Raw genomic sequence first — 12,203 nt, forward strand, 5'->3', positions numbered from 1 at the left:
AAAGGTCTATCTGTGTTAGTTGGGGAGTCTAATAGCTTTATGGATAGTTTATTAATTGATTAATTAATTCAAGACCTAGTTAATTATCACTCTCTTAACTATGAAAATGGTATAGATATTTTTTTTTAAGAGATAGTCTAAAGGGTTGAAATGAAATTGATATATTTTAAAGTTGAGGAGGTCAAAATACAAGAGCTTATAAATTAAGGGACATAGCGATATTCATTAATAGGTAAGAGAGTTTTGGTGTAATTAACCATTTATTTTAATAAACCCTTGAGTAATGTTAGAAACCCTAAAAATTATATCAAAGTTTCTATCAAATATTTCATATGGGTGTGGGACCCACATAATGTGAGTCCATGTGGGTCACACACCCATGTGAGACATTTGATAGAACTTTTGGTAAAATTTTTGGAACCTCTAGCATTTTTGTAAACCCTTTAATTGGATTTATTAGTTACTGTGGGTGGAAGATTAAATGATATACAAACAAAAATTCATATAAATTTTTATATAAAATGATGTGACTTAGTAAGAACTTTTCATTTTAATTTAAAAATATTTATGATGACTTATATTTAAAAAAATGACACTATCATATGATTATTGTGATATTTTTTATTTTGGGGGAATTACGTCATAGTGAGACAGAGAAAAAATATATACAAATTAATAGGGATGGGTTTCATAGTGTTTGAGTTGCACCCAACCACAGATGTTTTGGCAATGTTTTTCCTTGGCCAATGACATGTAATTACCCCTTTTATTTTTATATAAATTTTATAACAAATAAACTCTTCCAAGGAAGAATTAGATGTAAAGAAGAAAATGCAAAGAAATGACGGTAACATTAAAAGTATGGGCCAAGAATTTAGTGAGCAACGTAATGGCCATGTAGTACTTGAAATCAGCAGAATATTAAAACTACGCTCCTTTGTTTTGCTTGCATACGTTTTTGTGCCAGAGAAAATCACTTGGTTCACATGCTCATTTCTTTGATTACAAAATGAGTTTGCATGCTGACTTAACAATTTTCTACTATATCAATATCATGCTTACAAATTAGTTCATATTTAACAATGTCATTTATTTTTCTAATATTTAAATGATCGAAGCGAGCATGCCATAAAGATAAAGAATCAAGCAAATAAGCAAAACTGTGAATATTGTTAATATTGAGAGTTAGTGTTAAAGTAGGGTTATTTTTTATCTGTTTTGTTTATATATATATATATATTTATTTTATTATTATTACACAACATAAAGCTAAAGCTAAAAGCATTGCCAAACATTCAAATTTGCATGTCTCAAATTTATTTGAAAACTTAAGTGACAATTACAATGTCTCAAAAAATAAAACTCAACCAGATGTTCCCAATATATTATTTATTATATTCTTCTCTTTTACAAATTTTCTCATTTTTTTTTCCACTTTGAAAATAAAAAATTTACTCCATTTAATGGCCATCACATTGAATAATTAAATAAGTGGTAAATTACACCCATCATCTCTAAGTTTAGAAAACTACAATAAGCCTCACTAATTTGACATGATTATATTGACATCTATTTTAGTCAAACTAAAGCAATCCAAACTAATGTTGATGGTTTGTAGACATGATGATACATGCAACTAATGAATTACATATGAAAGGACACTAAGTGTTATGAGAATTAATGCATTACGGGAGCTCAATGTATTTCTCAAAATTCTCTTTAAACATTAAGGGAGGGTTGTGTAATTTGACAAAATCTTACCCTTAGAAAAGATAGACTGCACTAACTACTCCACAAATTTGACAAAATTATATTGACCACTCTTTTAGTAAAACTAAAATAATTAGAACTAATGTAGATGATATAGACAAAGAGATAGAAGAAAAAAATATTTATTTCAATATAGAAGAGATGACAATATCATTTTTTTTCACCAATCAGACTAACAAATTATTGATGAAAAATGTGACTATGTAAATTAAAACTTTAAAAGAACCCGGTGCAATTATGTTGAACTTGTGAGGCTCGATGCATTTTCTCTAGATCTAAAAGAAGATTTGTGTAAATTACTTATAAGAAAAATGAAGGGATATATTAGTTTTGTAAAAAAATTATAATATACACCCCAAAAATGGATGTACCATTTGCCTCAGTTATAGGATGACCTTTTGTGATCTTTAATTATAAACCATTATAATGTTTGTTATATAACTTAGTTTATGACTCATTGTGCTTATTATTTTTAATGAAAATCAAAGAGGTATTTGATTATGTTTCAAGTAGTGTTTGATTATAATCTATTGTGGTTTTTTTGTTATAATCGATAGTAGTTTGGTTATGATATAAAGTGGCATAAATATTATAAAATATCACAGCTTGTATAGATATGTAATTTTGAATAAAGTCATGTGGCACGGCCTTGGGTTGAGATATTAGCTTGTAGAGGAATTGGTATGGATCACCCCGACCTAGATTTTAGGTTAGGAGGTTGAGTCTTGATAGAAGTGCGACTCATAAGTTGGATATAAGGATAGAAGTGTCCTAGATGGGATGAGTTTGACAAGCAAGAGAACTTCTAAGAGGCCAAATGATGGGAAAATTCTATTTTTACACACCACATTGTCTCTGTATATATCTTTTCTCATTCCACTCACTTAGTAATTTGATTTTTAGGTATTTATCTCAATCCACACACCTTACATTTCAAATATACCCATTTAATAAAAAATGAGTGCACACCCTTATTTTCTTCATCTTCCAAACTCTAACCCTAATCAACAATCACCTCGCCGGCACTAATTTACGAAATTAAGTAACATGTTTCTTTCTACTTACCTTAAGCATGCCAGTAAATCACTAAAGAAAAGTTATATCTACAATGTTTTATCAACAAACAAGGTGCTTTTCCTTCTTCTGAACTAACAAATGTCCATGTGATTTCTTCACATAGCCAACAGTCAATACGACATCCCAGCTCCCTTTTTATGCTTATCAATTACCAATCCTTTTATGTGATAATCCAAAACAGTGTTTGGCAGGTAGTATATAGAATTACAAAGACATATTACATTAAATATAAAACAGACCCCATAATATTTTCTTAGACTTCTAAAATGTTTCACAAATAATTGGTTCTACAACTCCATTATTTTCTTATCTTCTTTATTTTTAATTGTTGTCAATGGCTACTGGTAGTAGGTAGTGGCTAGGATTTTGATTGAGGGTTAGAGTTTTGATTGAAGGAGAAAGGAATATTTTGATAATTTCATTTTAGAACAAAAATGTAATAAAAAAAAAAAACTTCATTAAATATGTTGACAGAGAGTAAATGGTGAATTTCCCCACATGACACTTTATATAAAGATCAGCAACCTCCGAAGGTAAAAGTACGTGTGAGTTCGTGCATTCAAATTGTCTTTGTAGGTCGAGTATTTAAGAGCATGCCAATGGCTAGTGTCATCCCACTTGACAATTACTTGGGCAGATACTAACATCGGTATCAAAATTTTCTTGTGGGTTGAGTATTTATACTTGGATGATCAATTTAATTCATGTCTCTGTAATTTCAATTTTACAATTAAATTATTTGATTTTAGATCAATCTTACCTCCTGTTGTTAGGTGTCATTTATAATCAAACAAAAATTGCTGACATGGTACCTAAATTTCATTTGAAATTTTATTTTGCCTATCAAACTATCTCAGAAATATCAATTAGATCCTCAAATTTTATATTGTTTAGGAGTCTAATTGATATTCTGGGATAATTTGAGGAGTAAAATAAAATCTCAAATAAATACGGCAACAAGTGCTATCTAATTGTAGATAGTAGATACTGGTAATGGTGAAATTTATTAAAAATTGAATAGTTTAAGTATAAAATTAAAATTATAAAAATACAGGAGTTAAATTAATTATCAAGGACAAAATAAAATTCTCTTTTAATTATTAATATTTACAAAATTAGTTATATTTTTATAAATATTTCTCTCTTACAATCACTAATTAATGGTAATTCCCTCTATAAAGAAATAAAATATGAAGAAGGGCTCATATTTTTAGAAGCAAATCAAGTGTCAAATGTCACCTCATATTTTCGGAACTTAGTTGGAGTGATTTGGCGGCACCATACTTTATACAGTTTGACATTTTAATTTTATGCGAATAGTGTTATTTTTATTTTTTTTAGTTTATACCATGCTAATCACGTTCATATATAAATAAAATAGAAATAAATAATTGATGATAACTTCAGTGCTGGCACTGAATAGTGACGGCACTGAATGGTTCCTCAAAATTTACATATAACAACGTAAAACTTCTCCGGATTCCCGGGCGAAGTCGTTGACTTTACATTCTTGACCACTACATATTCATTGGTGGATGGATGTTGTTTAGTCTTGACACAAAGTCTGAAATTTATAGGGGAATTGCGTAGAGTGGGCAACAAAAGAAAATTATAAAAATATATAAGGTGCAAATAATTTTATAACGAGGTATAAGTAAAATAATGTGAAAGTGTAAGTGTGACTTGCATCCCTTTATATTTGTATAAAAATAAATTTTTTCTCCCCTTTAGATGTAATTCTCTCAATTTTAAAGAGGTATATTGGATAAAATCTGTCATTTGGGTTGGGATAAAATATAATTTCCATTTGGCAAGTGAATTGAGTTTAGGTTGGGATTATAAAAAAAAAAAAAAAAAAAAAAAAAAGTCAATAAGACAAAAAAAATCACATCTAAATTATAATCATTTCACTTTTTTTCCTCACAAACTAAAAAGTCAAAATTAGAAAAACAAAAAAGTCAAGCTAAAAAAGTTTTTTTTTTCCAAGTGACTTCTTAAATTCCAATATAATAATATATTTTTTATATTATGTGACAGTTATTGTAATATTTTCTATTTAATTTTGAATAGAAATTAACTTTAGCAGTAAAAAAAAAAAATTTTGAAATATAAAGGGTTAAAGTGAGAAGAAATAAATTTAAAGAGCAAAAGTGAAAAATATCCAAACATGAAAAGGGCAAAGCGTGATTTACCCTTTTATTTTTAAATATTTCAGAAAGTTGTTGGCTATTATTTTAAGTGAGGTAACTACACTATAAAGCCATCCATTCATCTTTCTGGTTTTGCTTACCTCTCTCTCATTGTGTGCCTTTCAAACTTTAGTTATTCCCATTTGTCTTGTTCTTAGCTTGGTATTCTTCACTCAGCTTAAAACGATCGAAGGGTGCTTGGTGAACTGAGGCATAGACATCTTAGTTTGGTTGGAGAACAAGAACCGAGGTATGCCTCAAAGCTTGTGCATGGAATTATTTCATTAATTTGATAAATAGCTCAATTTTGTTTCAACTGCTTATTTGCTTTTTCATATCGTCCTACGGTATTGCATCATTTTTTTATATAATAATAATAATTAAAAAGGTAAATTATGTTGATTTGTTTTAAATGCAGGCAAATCTTACAAAGTTTGACATAATTGTTTTAATTCACATCAATAATTGTTTAGTCATATGGAGAGGAAAATAATGTTTCTATTGCTCCCACTTAAATATATATTGTATTTTGTTTATCTTTGTATTTTTTGCATTATTTGTATTAATTTTAGTTTCTCTAATCTTACTAAAAAGGAGATCAGTATAATTATGCTAAATCTGTGGATCTTGATCTATTTATTCCAAGGCTCCATTTGTTTCAACCTAAAATATTTTACACAAATTTATTTTTTTTCTATAAATTGATTTTACACAAAATATATATATATATATATATATATATATATATATATATATATATATATATATGTTTGTTTTTGTTTTTCGACGTTTGGTTGGCACTTACAACAAAAATATTTTATTGTCTAAAAAAGAAATTTTGATTCAATAAAGTATCATTTATGAATTTTAAATGAGCTAAAATACTTATTTGAAAAGGCTAAATGTGTTAAAAAGTAGTGAGTGAGAATTAATTTTATTTTAACTTGAGAAATTTTGTAAAAGTAAGTCATTTTTAGCAAAATAATGAAAAATTATTTTTCTTAAAAAATATTTTACTTCACGCCAAAACAAATGGAGCCAAAATCTCAAATTGGTTAGTCATATGGATAAGGAAATAATATTACTATCACTCGCACTAAAATATATATTGTATCTTATTTATCTTTATATTTTTATATTATTTCCATTAATTCTGATCTCTATAACTATACTAAAAAAAATCTGTGCAATTATTTCAAAATTACGGATCATGCTCTATTTTCTCTAAATCTCAAACCAGATTAGTAAAATTTATCCTAATAAAAAAGAATAGATAAACACGTGAATAGTCTTGCAGTATACTGCTGAATAATCTTTCTCATGTATAAAAAATTAGAATTGACCTTTCGGCCAGAGATAAAGACGAAGCATATCAATATGATTCAGTAGGGTTGGGTATAGTCTTATTTGAATTGCCCAATTCGCTCAATTCAATTTGATCCACATATAAGTGAACAGTTTCTTAAATACAATGTAGGCGGATGCAATTTGAAATATAACATTATTGCGGGACGTGAGTTTTGTTGTTCAAATTTTGAAATTAAATAAATAGATTTATGAAGAAATCAAATTATATATATACTAATAACACATGCTAATAATTACAACTAAATTTCAACAGAAATACACAAAACAATAAAAGGGTAAAGAGACAAAACCGAAGCCTGCACGGAAGCAGTTTCCTTAAAACAGATTTCGCCGCCTCACTGGTCGAGTGCTTGAGGAATCCCGGCGTCTGTCTCCCAGGATACGACGATCAAAACCAGCTACGGCAGAAGCACTTTCTGTCTAGCTTAGCGAACAAAACAGTGGCAGCACTCTCTCACTGTAGGAACTTTCAGGCAAACTGACTTGTGAAATGGAAGTAAAAATTTCTGTGTTTGAGACTTGACAGGAGGGTCTCAATTTATACATGTATAGGGGAGAGAGGAAGAGCCTCCAACCTTTATGGCTGTTCATAATGCACCATTAATCCTCTGCAATAAAGGCAGGAGTTACAAACCCCATTAATGCAGGAGTTACAAACCTCATTAATGCAGGAGTTACAAACTTCATTACCTTTTTTTCCATGAAGCTAACTTCATGAGCTAATTTCTCATTCAAATCTCAATGGTTTTTGGCCATTCTATCTGTGGTGTAAAGATCTCAATGCAAAGTATCTAGACCCACTTGGACCCAACACAATACATGGTTGGGACCCACTTTAATCTTTAATTAAAGTCACCATACTTTAATATTAAATTAAAGTCCCCAAAAATTATTTTTTCCAACAATCCCCCACATGAATAAAAATTGACCGAATGACGCAACAAACGAACACCGTTCAACAATAATGACTCGGAGAGGGAGTACAATGGACTAACCCCGACATCAGAGAAGGTAGCTTTTGGCTTTGAACCTCTCCCAATGAAAACCTATCGAGTTTACTGACTGATCAGTGAATATGACATCTTGAACTGCTCTGCCGTTTATGTAAACTGAGACAATAGATCTCACACGGGAATTACTCCTACCACCATTCTGTTCTCACTGGTGTGCCCTGTGTGGCCCTGGACACTAGCCTGGTTCAGCGAGTGGTTTCAAAGAATCTTGGCCTGCCCAATTCTTCTAGAAGCGGCCCCACTTCACACTCACATAGGTGACTCTACCTGAGTATCCTGCTATACTCAGCTCAATAGCTTAACACACTAGAGTCATTAAAAGCTCAGCTTAACCTCTACACTTGCAGGTATCACTGATAGAAGGAATGACTGGAGGTTTAACCTCCTCAGTGACATACCACCGTTACACGCAATTAGGTTGTCCCATTGAATCTAGATCTTGGGATCTCCAGTCAACTAAGTTGGGTTTCCATTCCGGTAACTTCCAAAGGCCTCAACCCTATTCCTTTTGACAACGTTTCGACTAACACTCGATTTAATCCTTTGGTTAGCGGATCCGCAATGTTGTCCTTACACTTTACATAGTCTATAGAGACAACTCCATTCGAGAGTAGTTGTCGTATGGAATTATGTCTACGACGGATATGTCTAGACTTTCCATTATACATATTACTCTGTGCCCTACTAATTGCAGATTGACTATCACAATGAATACAAATAGCAGGCACAGGTTTGGACCAACTTGGAATATCTTCAAGGAAATGGCAAAGCCATTCAGCTTCTTCCATTACTTTATCCAAAGTAATAAACTCTGATTCCATCGTTGATCTAGATATACACGTTTGTTTGGAAGATTTCCAAGACACCGCTGCTCCACCAAGAGTGAACACATATCCACTAGTGGACTTTGAGTCCTTTATATCTGATATCCAATTTGCGTCACTATAGCCTTCAAGCACCGCTGGATATCGAGTATAATGCAGCCCATAATCCCGAGTGTAGCGTAAATACCTTAACACCCGCACAATACCCTTCCAATGAGAAGCATCGGGATTACTTGTGTATCTACTAAGCCTGCTAACCGAGTAAGCTATATCCGGCCTAGTACAACTCATCAGATACATTAAACTTCCAATTACCAGAGAATATTCTAACTGTGAGACACTTTCATTATTATTCTTGGTAAAATGTAGACTTAAGTCTACAAGTGTCGATGACACACTCGTATCTGATCCACTAAACTTCTCAAGTATCTTATCAACATAATGAGACTGAGATAGTACAATTCCGTCAGAGATTCTGGTAATCTTAATTCCCAGAATAACATCTGCAATGCCCATATCCTTCATGTCAAACTTAGAGTTTAACAACTTCTTGGTAGTTTTGATCATTTCATCGTTACTACCTATAATGAGCATATCATCAACATATAGACACAAAATGACATAACCTCTGTCAGTGTCTTTGACATAAACACACTTGTCACATTCGTTGATTCTAAACCCATTTAACAACATTGCGTTGTCAAACTTCTCATGCCATTGTTTAGGCGCTTGCTTCAAACCATACAAAGATTTGACAAGTTTACAAACTTTCCTGCTTTGCCCTGGAGCTGAAAATCCTTCAGGTTGCTCCATGTAGATTTCTTCATTCAAATCTCCATTTAAGAAAGCTGTCTTTACATCCATCTGGTGAATTTCTAGATTGCGCAAAGCAGCAATCGCAATCACCATCCGAATGGATGTTATCCTAGTAACAGGTGAGTACGTATCAAAGTAATCTAGGCCTTCTCGTTGCCTGTACCCTTTGATAACGAGCCTCGCTTTATACTTGTCAATTGACCTATCGGCCTTCATCTTTCTTTTAAAAATCCATTTGCAGCCTAAAGGCTTGCAACTTGGAGGTAAATCTACCAACTCCTAGGTGTGGTTCTGTAAGATGGAGTCAATCTCACTTTTGATCGCTTCTTTCCATAATGGACTCTCAGGAGAAGTCACAGCTTTGTGGAAAGTTTGAGGTTCGTTCTCAACCATATAAGTTAAGAAGTCTGGACCAAAAGATTTGGATATCCTAGCCCTTTTACTCCTTCTGGGCTCATCTAAAACCTCAATTTGATCATCACCTGAATCATCAATATGATCATCCTCAGTAGCAAGCTCATCAAATTTCTCCAAAGACCTTGGAACCCTTTCGTGGGTTCGGCAAGGAAAAATGTCTTCAAAGAAACATGCATTCCTTGATTCCATAATGGTATTCCTGTGTATGTCTGGAATTTCAGACTTATGTACAAGAAATCGATATGCACTACTATTATGTGCATAACCAATGAATATACAATTCACGGATTTCGGGCCTATCCTAACCCGTTTGGGTGTAGGAATTGCCACTTTTGCAAGACACCCCCACATTCGTAAGAATTTATACGAAGGCTTAACGCCTTTCCATAACTCATATGGCGTCTTGTCCAACTTCTTCCGGGGTACTTTATTCAGAATGTAATTTGCAGAGAGAATTGCTTCCCCCCACATGTTCTGTGGCAATCCAGAACTTATCAACATTGCATTCATCATTTCCTTTAGCGTCCTATTCTTCCGTTCAGTAACCCCATTTGATTGAGGAGAATAAGGCGCCGTGGTTTGGTGGATAATCCCAGATTGAGCACAAGTCTCAATAAACGGAGATTCATACTCACCACCACGATCACTTCTTAGAGCCTTAATCTTGCGGCCTACTTGATTCTCAACTTCATTCTTATAAAGAACAAACTTGTCAATCGCCTCATCTTTGCTTTTGAGCAAATAGACATAACAATACTTAGTGCAATCATCAACAAAAGTGATGAAGTACTTATTGCCACCACGTGATTGTATAAATTTTAAGTCACACACATCACTATGCACTAAATCCAACGGTTCTGAACTTCTTTCAATAGAATGAAACGAAGATCTTGTCAACTTCGCTTCAACACAAGTTTCACAATTGTGTTTCGGATTAATCTTAAAAGATGGTATGTGATCTAACTTGATTAAGCTACGTAAAGATTCAAAGTTCACATGTCCTAGTCTACCATGCCACAAATTGGAAGACTCAAGCATGTAAACAGAAGAAGATGCATCTTTATTCATCTTTGGGATAATAGTCATTACATTGAGTTTAAACATACCCCCAACATATAACCCTTACCCACATACATTCCGCTCTTGGTCAAAACGACCTTGTCGAACTAAAAAACAATGCGAAAACGATGTTTACTAAGAAGAGACCCTGAGACAAGATTTTTACGAATGTCCGGAACATACAGAACTTCGTTCAAGGTCAGCTCCTTTCCTGACGTCAACTTCAGGACCACCTTTCCTTTCCCCTCAACAGTCGAGGTAGTAGAGTTTTCCATAAAAAACTTCTCACCGTTTGTAACCGGTTCGAAAGTTGTAAATAGCTTTTTCTCGAAGCAGATGTGGTGTGTAGCCCCAGTATCAATCCACCATTCTCTTGGGTTTGAACCTACCAAATTCACCTCAGAGACAACGGCAGACAAGTGCATATCATCCTCCTCATGGGAGTGCTCTTGTAAATCTGCCATATGAGCACGGGATTTAGTCTTGTATGACTTCTTCTGCTTGTGGCAGTCACTAGCCCGATGCCCATTGCTACCACAGTTATAGCACTTCCCAAAGAACCGATTACTTAGTTCCGGTGGCTTGTAAGCCGGCTTCTTTGCAACACCACCTCTAGGCCCCAACTTAGAGGGCTTCTTTCTTATTCCAGAAGATTTGCCATGTTCAATGACATTGGCTTTTACTGAGGAGGTACTCCCTCCTTTCTTTCTATTATCCTCCTCAATCCGGAGTCGGACCACCAGCTCTTCAACTGACATTTCCTTGCGCTTGTGCTTCAAGTAGTTCTTGAAATCCTTCCAACCATTGGGAAGTTTCTCAATGATCACAGCAACTTGGAATGACTCGTTCAAAGGCATTCCTTCAGCCTGAATTTCATGCAAGATCACTTGAAACTCCTGGACTTGGCTTATCGCAGTTTTAGAGTCTACCATTTTAAAATCAAAGAACCGGCCAACCACAAATTTCTTTGCCCCGGCATCCTCAGTCTTATACTTTTTGTCCAGAGATTCCCATAACTCTTTTGCTGAGCTCTTGGAACAAAACACACTATAGAGTGAGTCTGCCAAGCTGTTGAACACATAGTTCCGGCAAAGATAGTCTGTCTGCTTCCATGTGTCAAGCACCATGACTTTCTGCCTATCAGGCTCATTCTCTGCCACGGCTGGAGGATCCTCGCTCAGAACCTTTGCAAGGTTTAGCGTGGTCAAGTAGAACAACATCTTTTGCTGCCATCTCTTGAAGTTCACCCCAGCAAATTTCTCTGAGCGCTCATGATGACTGAGCGGTCCTCCCGGAACAGCCGGAGTAACGCCACGGTTGACCACAGAGGTCACAACAGTAGGGGTTGGCAACCCAGTTGCCCCGGGGTTCAGATCCCCACCAACATTAGCAGTAGCAGCAGCATCAGTGATAGTTGCCATTTCGAACAAATAAAACCTCCTTTTTAGCCAAGGCTAAACACTTTGGTTTCTATTCCAGAAAACCAAACCAAAATCCAAACTTACAAGAAATTTAAACTTGCAAACACTTTAAAATTGCTACAACCAAATACATGCATATAAAATGCGTCTAATAAGCAAATAAACTTGCTACTACAAATTGGTAAACAAACCAACTAAATCTCAAGTAAAAAATTTCTTCAAACATAAAGAAAAATAACCAATCCAATT

The 12,203-nt window shown here is 33.8% G+C and overlaps 1 protein-coding gene across 1 annotated transcript in view; it reads left to right on the forward strand.

Moving 5' to 3' along the window:
- The first annotated feature begins 5,111 nt into the window (after positions 1 to 5,111).
- Positions 5,112 to 12,203, forward strand: part of LOC114265542 (disease resistance protein At4g27190) — a 42,199-nt gene continuing 35,107 nt past the window's right edge. The window contains exon 1 of the mRNA XM_028206361.2: positions 5,112 to 5,286. The gene's annotated coding sequence lies outside the window, so the exon portion shown is untranslated. The remainder of the gene's footprint in view (positions 5,287 to 12,203) is intronic.

The sequence above is a fragment of the Camellia sinensis genome, chromosome 7 (genome assembly GCF_055761805.1).
Source record: "Camellia sinensis isolate YWXY chromosome 7, ASM5576180v1, whole genome shotgun sequence".
Lineage (NCBI taxonomy): Eukaryota > Viridiplantae > Streptophyta > Magnoliopsida > Ericales > Theaceae > Camellia > Camellia sinensis.